The 11914-nt window shown below is 61.2% G+C and overlaps 1 long non-coding RNA gene across 1 annotated transcript; it reads right to left on the minus strand.

Annotated features, from left to right (window-relative positions):
• Positions 1–974: 974 nt before the first annotated feature.
• LOC125159241 (uncharacterized) lies at positions 975–8967 on the minus strand. Its single transcript, XR_007149739.1, has 3 exons — positions 8880–8967; positions 1699–1891; positions 975–1316 (listed from the first exon to the last, which is right to left on the minus strand). It is a non-coding gene; the product is annotated as an uncharacterized LOC125159241 (long non-coding RNA).
• Positions 8968–11914: the final 2947 nt, after the last annotated feature.

Below are 11914 nucleotides of genomic sequence, written 5' to 3' on the forward strand. Positions count from 1 at the left end.
ACAGGCAACGTGCTAATAAGGACCAGATGGCCCGACACGACCCAAACCCTCTTTCTTATTATTGGAAAACGGGACCCACAAAGGCAGTCTGTAAGTTGGTTCATAAGGACTTAATTTTGCCCGGCAATAACAGGGCCATTAAATCTGCTTAGAGCAGGGATTACTAGGGACCGGGAAGGGTTTATGCCGCGGCCCCACCGCCCAGCCTGCCCCACGGCACGGCTCGCAGAGACCCCAAAGTGGGGACAACATCGGGAAACCCGCTACCCCTCAGCCCGCTGCCCCTGTGGACGCATCAGACCTAAAACCCACTCTCAGGACGGGAGGCAGATTCACACGTGCCAAGCCGGGGGGCCACGGTGGGGGGGCCTGCGGACGCATGAAGCCCCGTCCCGTGTCCCCGAGTCAAGGCGCCTCCTGCCCCCTCTCCTGCGTGTGCCCTCCTCCCTTCCCGGGGGCAGAGGTTCGGGACGGGACAAAGAAATCCAGAGTGGCTCTCATTCTCCTCTTTTGGGTAAAAAGAGGTTACATTTACATAACATAAAATTGGCCGGTTTTTCGTGTTTATTTTATTTTTGCGAGGGAGGGGGAGACACGGAATCAGAAGCAGGCTCCGGGCTCCGAGCTGTCGGCACAGAGCCCCACGCGGGGGCTCGAACCCACGAACCAAGAGATCACGACCTGAGCCAAAGTCGGACGCTTGATGGACTGAGCCACCCAGATGCCCCCAAAATTGGCCGTTTGAAAGCACAATTCTGGGACCCTGGACACATTCACAAAGTTGTGCGATCAGTCACCACTTGTCTCCAGTTCCAGAACCTTCTCATCCCCCCAAAGGAGACCCGTCCGCATGAGCACTTGGTCTCCGCCCTCCTCCCCCAGCCCCTGGCAACCCCTAACGTGCCTTCTGTCTATGCATTTGCGTGCTTGGGACACTTTATTAAAGGGAATCACACACTGTGTCTTTTTGTGTGTGGCCTTTTCTGCTCAGTATCATGTTTTCCAGGCGATACCCAGCTTTTCTCCACACACCGCGAGCAAACACACACAGAAGGTCCCGACACTGGTGGCTTCTGCAGCCGGTGAGTAGCCAGAGGCGGACTTCAGGCAGGGCTGGCTCAAGGTGCGGCGACGAAGGGCTGGAAGGGGTTCTAGGGGGTCTGCAGGCTGTCTTACCCTCACGCTGCTTCAGGGAGTCACAGCCCTGCAGGGGAAGCTCGTGTCCCCAACGCCCCGCATGCCGGATGTGAGCCCGTAAGTATCATCGTATCCTTGCATCCAGTTCCATCGTGTTTAAGACGAATGACGCGAAGCATCTAGAAGAAACATCACACAATGTAAGAGAAGTGGGCGGGGGGGGGGTCACCTGTCTGAGAAAATGCTCACATTTTTCTAACGGCTGAGAAAGGCACACGGGACGGTGGGGGCCGCTCACGGGAAGGGACGGGCAAGCCATTCGGACCTCTGGAGGGATGCTCGTGTCCACTCGTGACCCCAGCGGCACAGAGGCCAGTCCCACCGCCGACTTTTAAGGAACCTCGAGACCCTTTCGCACAGTGTGCAACCCCACCAACAGTGCACGAGGCTTCCTTTCCCTCCACAGCCTCCCCAACACTTGTTATTTCTTATCTTTTTGATCCTAGCCGTGTGCAGCGCTACGACCTTCCTTGGACCCCCAAAGGCCCCTGGCCCACTCACCCAGCCATCTCAACACGCTTTTGAATTGCACTTCCCTGACGGTGAGTCACGTGGAGCGTCTTTTCACGTGTCTGTTGGCCGTGTGGACGTCTTCTTCGGAAAAGTGTCCATTCAGGCCTTCTGCCCGTTTTAAAACGAGTTTTTTTTTTCCAGCTGACTTGCTTGAATGTCTTATACAGTGCAGATAATCATCCTTGACCAAAAATAAATAAATGAAAAGTACCTGTGTGAATGGCAAAGTATTAACTAGGCTTGTGTTGGTCAGATTTCACAACATACGCACGTTGTTGGTTAACTACATCTCCATAAAACCTGGGTGGGGGTGGGGGTGGGGGACAATTATATCTCAATAAAACCCAGGGGGGAGGGTCAGTGAGCTTGAACAAGGAACATGGGGTCTAACGGAACAGAGATGGTCTGGTAGAGTGTCACTGGATGGGACATTCTCTGCAGACGTCACCGCACGCCCCCAGCATCACCAAGAATGCTCGTCAGAGGACAAACGTCCCCATCACAGTTGGGTCACTGCTGGGGCAGCCGAGCGCCCTGTGCCAACCTGAGCTCTGACGGCTGGACCCCGTCCGGGGGAAGGGGCAGGACCCCATAAGCCCTCCAGTCGGCCCCAGGACCCTGTGCGGCCGTGAAATCTCGGCCACTTCACATTTATGGTATTCTCATACTTGAGGGCAATTAAATAAAACATTTACAAGCCGTCCATAAAGAGTTTAAAACTCTTGGGCAAAAGCCCGAGAATTAAGCCACATTCGCCTTGGCAGGAAAGCTGGAAATGACTTAATGCCGTCCCTCAAACCACCTAGTGAGCCGGCCACAGTCGCCCAGGTGAACTCGCGGTGGGGGGGGGGACCCCCAGCGCTCCTGGGGGGCACGGCTGGGCCACATTCGCGGGCCTGGCAGGGATGGACCGTCACCCCCCCCAGGAGGGGACCCCAAGGTTTTCCAAGATGGCAGCACCTTCTGGGACCTGCAGGAGAGCCCCCTGGGGCCACCGTCCCCAACACTAAAAGAGACAGAGAGGGAGGGAGGGAGGGAGGGAGTGAGCATCGGAGGGGCAGAGGGAGAGGGAGACAGAGAATCCAAGCAGGCTCTGGGCTGTCTGCACAGAGCCCGACGCGGGGCTCGAACCCACAAACCGCGAGATCGTGACCTGAGCCCAAGTCGGACGCTCAACGGACTGAGCCCCCCCCAGGCTCCTCTCTACTTTGTTTCTTTTTTTCTTTTGCCAATGAGACTGGTCTGAAGAGAGCATGTCATCGAGGTCTGCATTTGTCCATCAGGAACCGTGCATCACAGCCCTATTCTAGAATAATAACCCTCTGAAAATAAAATAAAAATAAAGTAAATAAAATAAAATAAAATAAAATAATAAAATAAAATAAAACCCCCTGAAAATAAAATAAAATAATAAAATAAAATCCCCTGAAAATAAAATAAAATAATAACCCTCTAGGTTGATGGGGGGTGGGAGGGAGGGAGGGTGGGTGATGGGTAGTGAGGAGGGCACCTTTTGGGATGAGCACTGGGTGTTGTATGGAAACCAATTTGACAATAAACTTCATATATTTAAAAAAACAAAACAAAACAGAACCAGTTCTAGAGTTAAAGATACTTTAGAGTTACAGGAAACAATGCAGATTTAGGTCCTAAATTTAGATTTGACTAAGAATCCAATAAAGAAGATTATCACTAGAAAAAAAAACAAATAAAATAATAACCCTCTGAAAATAAAATAAAATAAATAAAATAAAATAATAAAGTAAAATAAAAACCTCTGAAAATAAAATAAAATAAAATAATAAAATAAAATAAAAACCCCTGAAAATAAAATAAAATAAAATAAAATAAATAATACCCTTTGACAATAAAGTAAAATCCCCTGAAAATAAAATAAAATAATAACCGTCTGACAATAAAATAAAATAACATAAAATAAAAACCCCTGAAAATAAAATAAAAACCCTGTGAAAATAAAATAAAATCATAACCCTCTGAAAATAAAATAAAATAGTAACATTCTTAAAACAAAACAAAACAAAAGAAACAAAACAAAACAAAAGAAAACAGTAACCCTCTGGGAGAAATCCAATGTCCAGAGCCAGCAGGAAGGACCCAGCCACTATGCACTTTCCACCCAAGGGACGTCACAGAGCCACCACGACGCCGTGGACCTGAACCCTCCCGGTTTTCCGTGGAACATTCGTTCTGCTACGTAACGCTGCCCACAGTATATACCGTTTTCGTAAAGTGAGACGCACTTAACACAGAGACGTGCACTGACTCAGGGTAGCAAACAGAGACACGGATGACGGACGGCACGACTGTATTAGATCGCGTTAGACAATTAAAAGTAACCAGGACTTGACAGGACCGCAGGGTTGTATTCGAGTTTTGATTTTTTTAAAGACATTTATTTATTTTTGACAGAGAGAGAGACAGAGCGTGAGTGGGGGAGGGGCAGAGAGAGAGGGAGACACAGGCTCCGAAGCAGGCTCCAGGCTCCGAGCTGTCAGCGCAGAGCCTGATGCAGGGGTTGAACTCACAAACCGTGAGATCATGAGCTAAGTCTCACTTCACCGACTGAGCCCCCCAGGCACCCCCGTATTCGAGTATCGAAAACACTAAAATCTACACAGAAGCTGACGTAGGTAAATGCGGAAACCAGTCCTCGCAAGCCCAGGGGCCTGATTTCCATTTCCAAGCCCCCAGGGACTAATTAAAACAACAACCATAGTAAGATGGGCCCTGGCTTCTGGCACTTGGTTTGTGGGGACAAATGGGAACATGTCTGTTCGATTCAGACTTCACCAAATCTTCTGCTTTTTGCCCCAGATCCTGTCTCTCCCCGGTAACCTCAGCATCTCGGCTGTTTGGATGTTCTGTGCTTTTCCCGTTAGACGTTCCCCACACCACACTTTTAGCGCATTTGCGACCGCTGCCCCATCTGCGTGAACTCCCCCCAGGGTTGCCTGGCAAACTCCTATTCACCCTGCAAAACCCTGCTCACCCTACCCCTCCTGAGTCGCCTTGATCGTCCCGCACAAACCAGCCTCAGGGTCTCCTCCTGTCGTATGTGCATAACAATTGCTCTCTAGAGTCTGCAAAAGGAGGGGGCCCTCCAGCCGCGCTGGGCAGCCACGCTCAGCTTCGACACATTGTTGCATTTTCGGCAAAGAGCTGTGAGGCGAAATGCTGCTTTCCAGGTGCGTGTGTCTCCTGCTGGGGGGACACAGGCCGCTTAGACGGCCCCCTTGGAGAATTTGCCCAGGGCCGCCTGGGGCGAGAGGCTGTAGGGAAAACCCGACCAGGAGACACATCGCCTCCGCCCACTGTGGCGCAAACGCCCCGGCCAAACCAGGCGATGGCAAAGTATCTGATAAGGTCTGCAAACCTCTGTTTCTCTCTTGGCCGGTTCCTCAACTCAGATTTCCCTGGGGACCATCCGAGGCCACAGAAATGAACGCCCCCTGGCCGCCCCCCATCCCGTACCAACACCCCCCACGCGGCTGCTCCCCCCAAACTCCTTGACTCCTAATTGGGCCACAATAAAACTCGGCATTCCAGTCTCTGATTACAGACCCGCACTTCATCTCATTCTGTTACTACGTTGCGAGCGCGTCCTTACAGGAAACCGCACACTTGAGAACTTACACACGAGTGAAATGTGTTTCAGGTTAGAGGGTCTAAGGAGCCAGCGGAACCCCCCCCCCCCCCCCCCCCCGCCCTCCTCCTCTGCGATCGCTGGCTCAGAATTGTAACAAAACTCAGCAGAAAGCACTCGGAGGGAGGCGTCCTTTGAAAGCCTCAGTGACGCGGCCACGTAAATCGTGCCGGGCACGAAAATAGGTGAATGACACGTATTAAACTGACCGCACTTTCCAAGAGGCGATTGTGGCCGGTTGGGGCTAGGGCTCCGGGTCCTATGACATGGAGGGAACAAAGCAACGGCCAGTCGAGCGCTTAGGACGCCAGCCTCTGCCTGAAACGCCAGAACATTCTGCAGAAAATCCTGTGGTCCGAGGTCCCGAGGGCTGACGCGCGTTGAGTCTGGTCAGCGTTTGCTTCTGAAGGGTCCTTGCTGACTCTCTTCTCCCCCCCCCCCAACCCCCCCCGGGACCTACAATGCAGCCTTTTGACCCTTCCAAGTGCACAGGTCACCCGGCGTTTAGCACAGCTGCGTTTAGCTGTGCAAACCCCGCTAGCTCGATGTACTTCGAGACATTCCTATCATCCCACAGACACCCCGTCCCCATTAGGAGGTGGGCCCGAGCACCCCCTCCCCGCCCGGGCCTTGGGAACCCCTAGGACTGCCCCCCACCCCCACCCCGACCCGGACACCCCTAGGACTGCCCCCCACCCCCACCCCGACCCGGGAACCCCTAGGACTGCCCCCCACCCCCACCCCGACCCGGACACCCCTAGGACTGCCCCCCACCCCCAAGCCGACCCGGGACACCCCTAGGACTGCCCCCCACCCCCACCCCGACCCGGGAACCCCTAGGACTGCCCCCCACCCCCACCCCGACCCGGGAACCCCTAGGACGGCCCCCCACCCCCACCCCGACCCGGACACCCCTAGGACTGCCCCCCACCCCCACCCCCGACCGGGGAACCCCTAGGACTGCCCCCCACCCCCACCCCGACCCGGGAACCCCTAGGACTGCCCCCCACCCCCACCCCGACCCGGGAACCCCTAGGACTGCCCCCCACCCCCACCCCGACCCGGAAACCCCTAGGACTGCCCCCCACCCCCACCCCGACCCGGAAACCCCTAGGACTGCCCCCCACCCCCACCCCGACCCGGACACCCCTAGGACTGCCCCCCACCCCCACCCCGACCCGGACACCCCTAGGACTGCCCCCCACCCCCACCCCGACCCGGGAACCCCTAGGACTGCCCCCCCACCCCCACCCCGACCTGGACAATCCTAGGACTGCCCCCCACCCCCACCCGGACCCGGATACCCCTAGGACAGCCCCCCACCCCCACCCCGAACCCGGACACCCCTAGGACAGCCCCCCACCCCCACCCCGACCCGGACACCCCTAGGACTGCCCCCCACCCCCACCCCGACCTGGACAATCCTAGGACTGCCCCCCACCCCCACCCGGACCCGGATACCCCTAGGACAGCCCCCCACCCCCACCCCGACCCGGGAACCCCTAGGACTGCCCCCCACCCCCACCCCGACCCGGACACCCCTAGGACTGCCCCCCACCCCCACCTCGACCCGGACACCCCTAGGACTGCCCCCCACCCCCACCCCGACCGGGGAACCCCTAGGACTGCCCCCCACCCCCCACCCCGACCCGGGAACCCCTAGGACTGCCCCCCACCCCCACCCCGACCCGGACACCCCTAGGACTGCCCCCCACCCCCACCCCGACCCGGACACCCCTAGGACTGCCCCCCACCCCCACCCCGACCCGGACACCCCTAGGACTGCCCCCCACCCCCACCCCGACCCGGACACCCCTAGGACTGCCCCCCACCCCCACCCCGACCCGGACACCCCTAGGACTGCCCCCCACCCCCACCCCGACCTGGACAATCCTAGGACTGCCCCCCACCCCCACCCGGACCCGGATACCCCTAGGACAGCCCCCCACCCCCACCCCGACCCGGACACCCCTAGGACAGCCCCCCACCCCCACCCCGACCCGGACACCCCTAGGACTGCCCCCCACCCCCACCCCGACCTGGACAATCCTAGGACTGCCCCCCACCCCCACCCGGACCCGGATACCCCTAGGACAGCCCCCCACCCCCACCCCGACCCGGGAACCCCTAGGACTGCCCCCCACCCCCACCCCGACCCCGGAAACCCCTAGGACTGCCCCCCACCCCCACCCCGACCCGGACACCCCTAGGACTGCCCCCCACCCCCACCCCGACCCGGGAACCCCTAGGACTGCCCCCCAACCCCACCCCGACCCGGGAACCCCTAGGACTGCCCCCCACCCCCACCCCGACCCGGACAATCCTAGGACTGCCCCCCACCCCCACCCCGACCCGGGAACCCCTAGGACTGCCCCCCACCCCCACCCCGACCCGGACACCCCTAGGACTGCCCCCCACCCCCACCCCGACCCGGACACCCCTAGGACTGCCCCCCACCCCCACCCCGACCCGGACACCCCTAGGACTGCCCCCCACCCCCACCCCGACCCGGACACCCCTAGGACTGCCCCCCACCCCCACCTCGACCCGGACACCCCTAGGACTGCCCCCCACCCCCACCCCGACCCGGGAACCCCTAGGACTGCCCCCCACCCCCACCCCGACCCGGACACCCCTAGGACTGCCCCCCACCCCCACCCCGACCCGGACACCCCTAGGACTGCCCCCCACCCCCACCCCGACCTGGACAATCCTAGGACTGCCCCCCACCCCCACCCGGACCCGGATACCCCTAGGACAGCCCCCCACCCCCACCCCGACCCGGACACCCCTAGGACAGCCCCCCACCCCCACCCCGACCCGGACACCCCTAGGACTGCCCCCCACCCCCACCCCGACCTGGACAATCCTAGGACTGCCCCCCCACCCCCACCCGGACCCGGATACCCCTAGGACAGCCCCCCACCCCCACCCCGACCCGGGAACCCCTAGGACTGCCCCCCACCCCCACCCCGACCCGGAAACCCCTAGGACTGCCCCCCACCCCCACCCCGACCCGGGAACCCCTAGGACTGCCCCCCACCCCCACCCCGACCCGGACACCCCTAGGACAGCCCCCCACCCCCACCCCGACCCGGACACCCCTAGGACTGCCCCCCACCCCCACCCCGACCCGGACACTCTTAGGACTGCCCCCCACCCCCACCCCGACCCGGACACCCCTAGGACTGCCCCCCACCCCCACCCCGACCCGGACACCCCTAGGACAGCCCCCCACCCCCACCCCGACCCGGACACCCCTAGGACTGCCCCCCACCCCCGCCCCGACCCGGACACCCCTAGGACAGCCCCCCACCCCCCACCCCGACCCGGGAACCCCTAGGACTGCAGGCCTTGGCCTACCCGGGACATGTTGCAGGAACAGACAGGGTGGGTCTCCCTCCTCTGGGGCTCCCATCCATCGACACGGCAGGAAGACCCTCCCCCGAATGCCGTTTCATCCGCACGGGAGTCTCAGCGACCAAAGTGCCCCCTGTGCACCTACCCGCCTGGCCTGCCCCCAGCCTTCTCCCTCCAACGTGGCTGCTCCTGGACACACGCGTGTCTGTGCTGCCCCAGGCCTCTGGCTGTCTCCTTCCCACCAGGCCGCACACCAGCCACCTGCTCATGAATCAGATCCCATTCCGTTTCCTGTGCCCACGGGAAGGGCACCTCCTGATCCGGTGAAGAAAACACACTCCAGTCTTGTGTTTTCACAGATAATTGGGGGGGGGGGGGGATGGGACCGGTTTGAGTAACTCTTTACAGGGGGCTGTGGGCCGAATGCACACAGGAGGAACCGGCTGGTGTCAGTGTCCTGGGGCAGCTGTCAGAATGAGCACACATAGCGGGAGAGGGCAGAACAACAGGGACAGACAGGACCCCTGAGACCCAGGCAGGGAGGGGCCACTGAGATCCAGGAGGGGCGGGGCCACTGAGATCCAGGCAGGGCGGGGCCACTGAGACCAGGAGGGGCGGGGCCACTGAGATCCAGGAGGGGCGGGGCCACTGAGACCCAGGCAGGGAGGGGCCACTGAGATCCAGGAGGGGCGGGGCAACTGAGATCCAGGCAGGGCGGGGCCACTGAGACCAGGAGGGGCGGGGCCACTGAGATCCAGGAGGGGCGGGGCCACTGAGATCCAGCCAGGGCGGGGCCACTGAGACCAGGAGGGGCGGGGCCACTGAGATCCAGGAGGGGCGGGGCCATTGAGACCCAGGCAGGGCAGGGCCACTGAGATCCAGGAGGGGCGGGGCCACTGAGACCCAGGCAGGGAGGGGCCACTGAGATCCAGGAGGGGCGGGGCAACTGAGATCCAGGCAGGGCGGGGCCACTGAGACCAGGAGGGGCGGGGCCACTGAGATCCAGGAGGGGCGGGGCCGCTGAGACCCAGGCAGGGGCAGGACCCCTGAGATCCAGGTAGGGAAGGGCCTCTGAGATCCAGGCAGGGCAGGGCTGCTGAGATCCAGGCAGGGCAGGGCCGCTGAGATCCAGGCAGGGCAGGGCCACTGAGACCCAGGAGGGGCGGGACCACTGAGATCCAGGCAGGGCAGGGCCGCTGAGACCCAGGCAGGGCAGGAGCACTGAGATCCAGGCAGGGCAGGGTCGCTGAGAGCCAGGAGGGGGTCAGGGCCGCTGAGATCCAGGATGAGTAGGACCCCTGAGATCCAGGAGAGGCAGGACCACTGAGATCCAGGAGGGGCAGGGCCACTGAGATCCAGGCAGGGAGGGGCCACTGAGATCCAGGAGGTGCAGGGCCACTGAGATCCAGGCAGGGCAGAACCCCTGAGATCCAGGCAGGGCAGGACCCCTGAGATCCAGGCAGGGCAGGACCCCTGACATCCAGGCAGGGCAGGACACTGAGATCCAGGCAGGGCAGGGCCACTGAGATCCAGGAGGGGCAGGGCCACTGAGATCCAGGCAGGGCAGGGCCGCTGAGATCCAAGAGAGGCAGGACCCCTGAGATCCAGGCAGGGCAGGACCCCTGAGATCCAGGCAGAGCAGGACCTCTGAGATCCAGGCAGGGCAGGGTCACTGAGACCCAAGATGTGCAGGACCATTGGATCCAGGAAGGGCAGGACCACTGAGACCCAGGCATGGCAGGGCCGTGAGATCCAGGCAGGGCAGGGCCGCTGAGATCCAGGCAGGGCAGGGCCGCTGAGATCCAGGAGGGTCAGGGCCACTGAGATCCAGGCAGGGCCGGGCCTCTGAGATCCAGGCAGGGCTGGACCGCCTAAGATCCAAGCAGGGCAGGGCCCCTGAGATCCAGGCAGGGCAGGGCCTCTGAGATCCAGGAGGGGCAGGGCCTCTGAGATCCAGGCAGGGCAGGGCCACTGAGACCCAGGAGGGGCGGGACCACTGAGATCCAGGCAGGGCAGGGCCGCTGAGACCCAGGCAGGGCAGGAGCACTGAGATCCAGGCAGGGCAGGGTCGCTGAGAGCCAGGAGGGGGTCAGGGCCGCTGAGATCCAGGATGAGTAGGACCCCTGAGATCCAGGAGAGGCAGGACCACTGAGATCCAGGAGGGGCAGGGCCACTGAGATCCAGGCAGGGAGGGGCCACTGAGATCCAGGAGGTGCAGGGCCACTGAGATCCAGGCAGGGCAGAACCCCTGAGATCCAGGCAGGGCAGGACCCCTGACATCCAGGCAGGGCAGGACACTGAGATCCAGGCAGGGCAGGGCCACTGAGATCCAGGAGGGGCAGGGCCACTGAGATCCAGGCAGGGCAGGGCCGCTGAGATCCAAGAGAGGCAGGACCCCTGAGATCCAGGCAGGGCAGGACCCCTGAGATCCAGGCAGAGCAGGACCTCTGAGATCCAGGCAGGGCAGGGTCACTGAGACCCAAGATGTGCAGGACCATTGGATCCAGGAAGGGCAGGACCACTGAGACCCAGGCATGGCAGGGCCGTGAGATCCAGGCAGGGCAGGGCCACTGAGATCCAGGCAGGGCAGGACCCCTGAGATCCAGGCAGGGCAGGACCCCTGACATCCAGGCAGAGCAGGACCTCTGAGATCCAGGCAGGGCAGGGTCACTGAGACCCAAGATGTGCAGGACCATTGGATCCAGGAAGGGCAGGACCACTGAGACCCAGGCATGGCAGGGCCGTGAGATCCAGGCAGGGCAGGGCCACTGAGATCCAGGCAGGGCAGGACCCCTGAGATCCAGGCAGGGCAGGACCCCTGACATCCAGGCAGGGCAGGACACTGAGATCCAGGCAGGGCAGGGCCACTGAGATCCAGGAGGGGCAGGGCCACTGAGATCCAGGCAGGGCAGGGCCGCTGAGATCCAAGAGAGGCAGGACCCCTGAGATCCAGGCAGGGCAGGACCCCTGAGATCCAGGCAGAGCAGGACCTCTGAGATCCAGGCAGGGCAGGGTCACTGAGACCCAAGATGTGCAGGACCATTGGATCCAGGAAGGGCAGGACCACTGAGACCCAGGCATGGCAGGGCCGTGAGATCCAGGCAGGGCAGGGCCACTGAGATCCAGGCAGGGCAGGACCCCTGAGGGGTAGGGCCACTGAGATCCAGGCAGGAAGGACCA

Source organism: Prionailurus viverrinus, unplaced genomic scaffold, assembly GCF_022837055.1.
Source record: "Prionailurus viverrinus isolate Anna unplaced genomic scaffold, UM_Priviv_1.0 scaffold_48, whole genome shotgun sequence".
Lineage (NCBI taxonomy): Eukaryota > Metazoa > Chordata > Mammalia > Carnivora > Felidae > Prionailurus > Prionailurus viverrinus.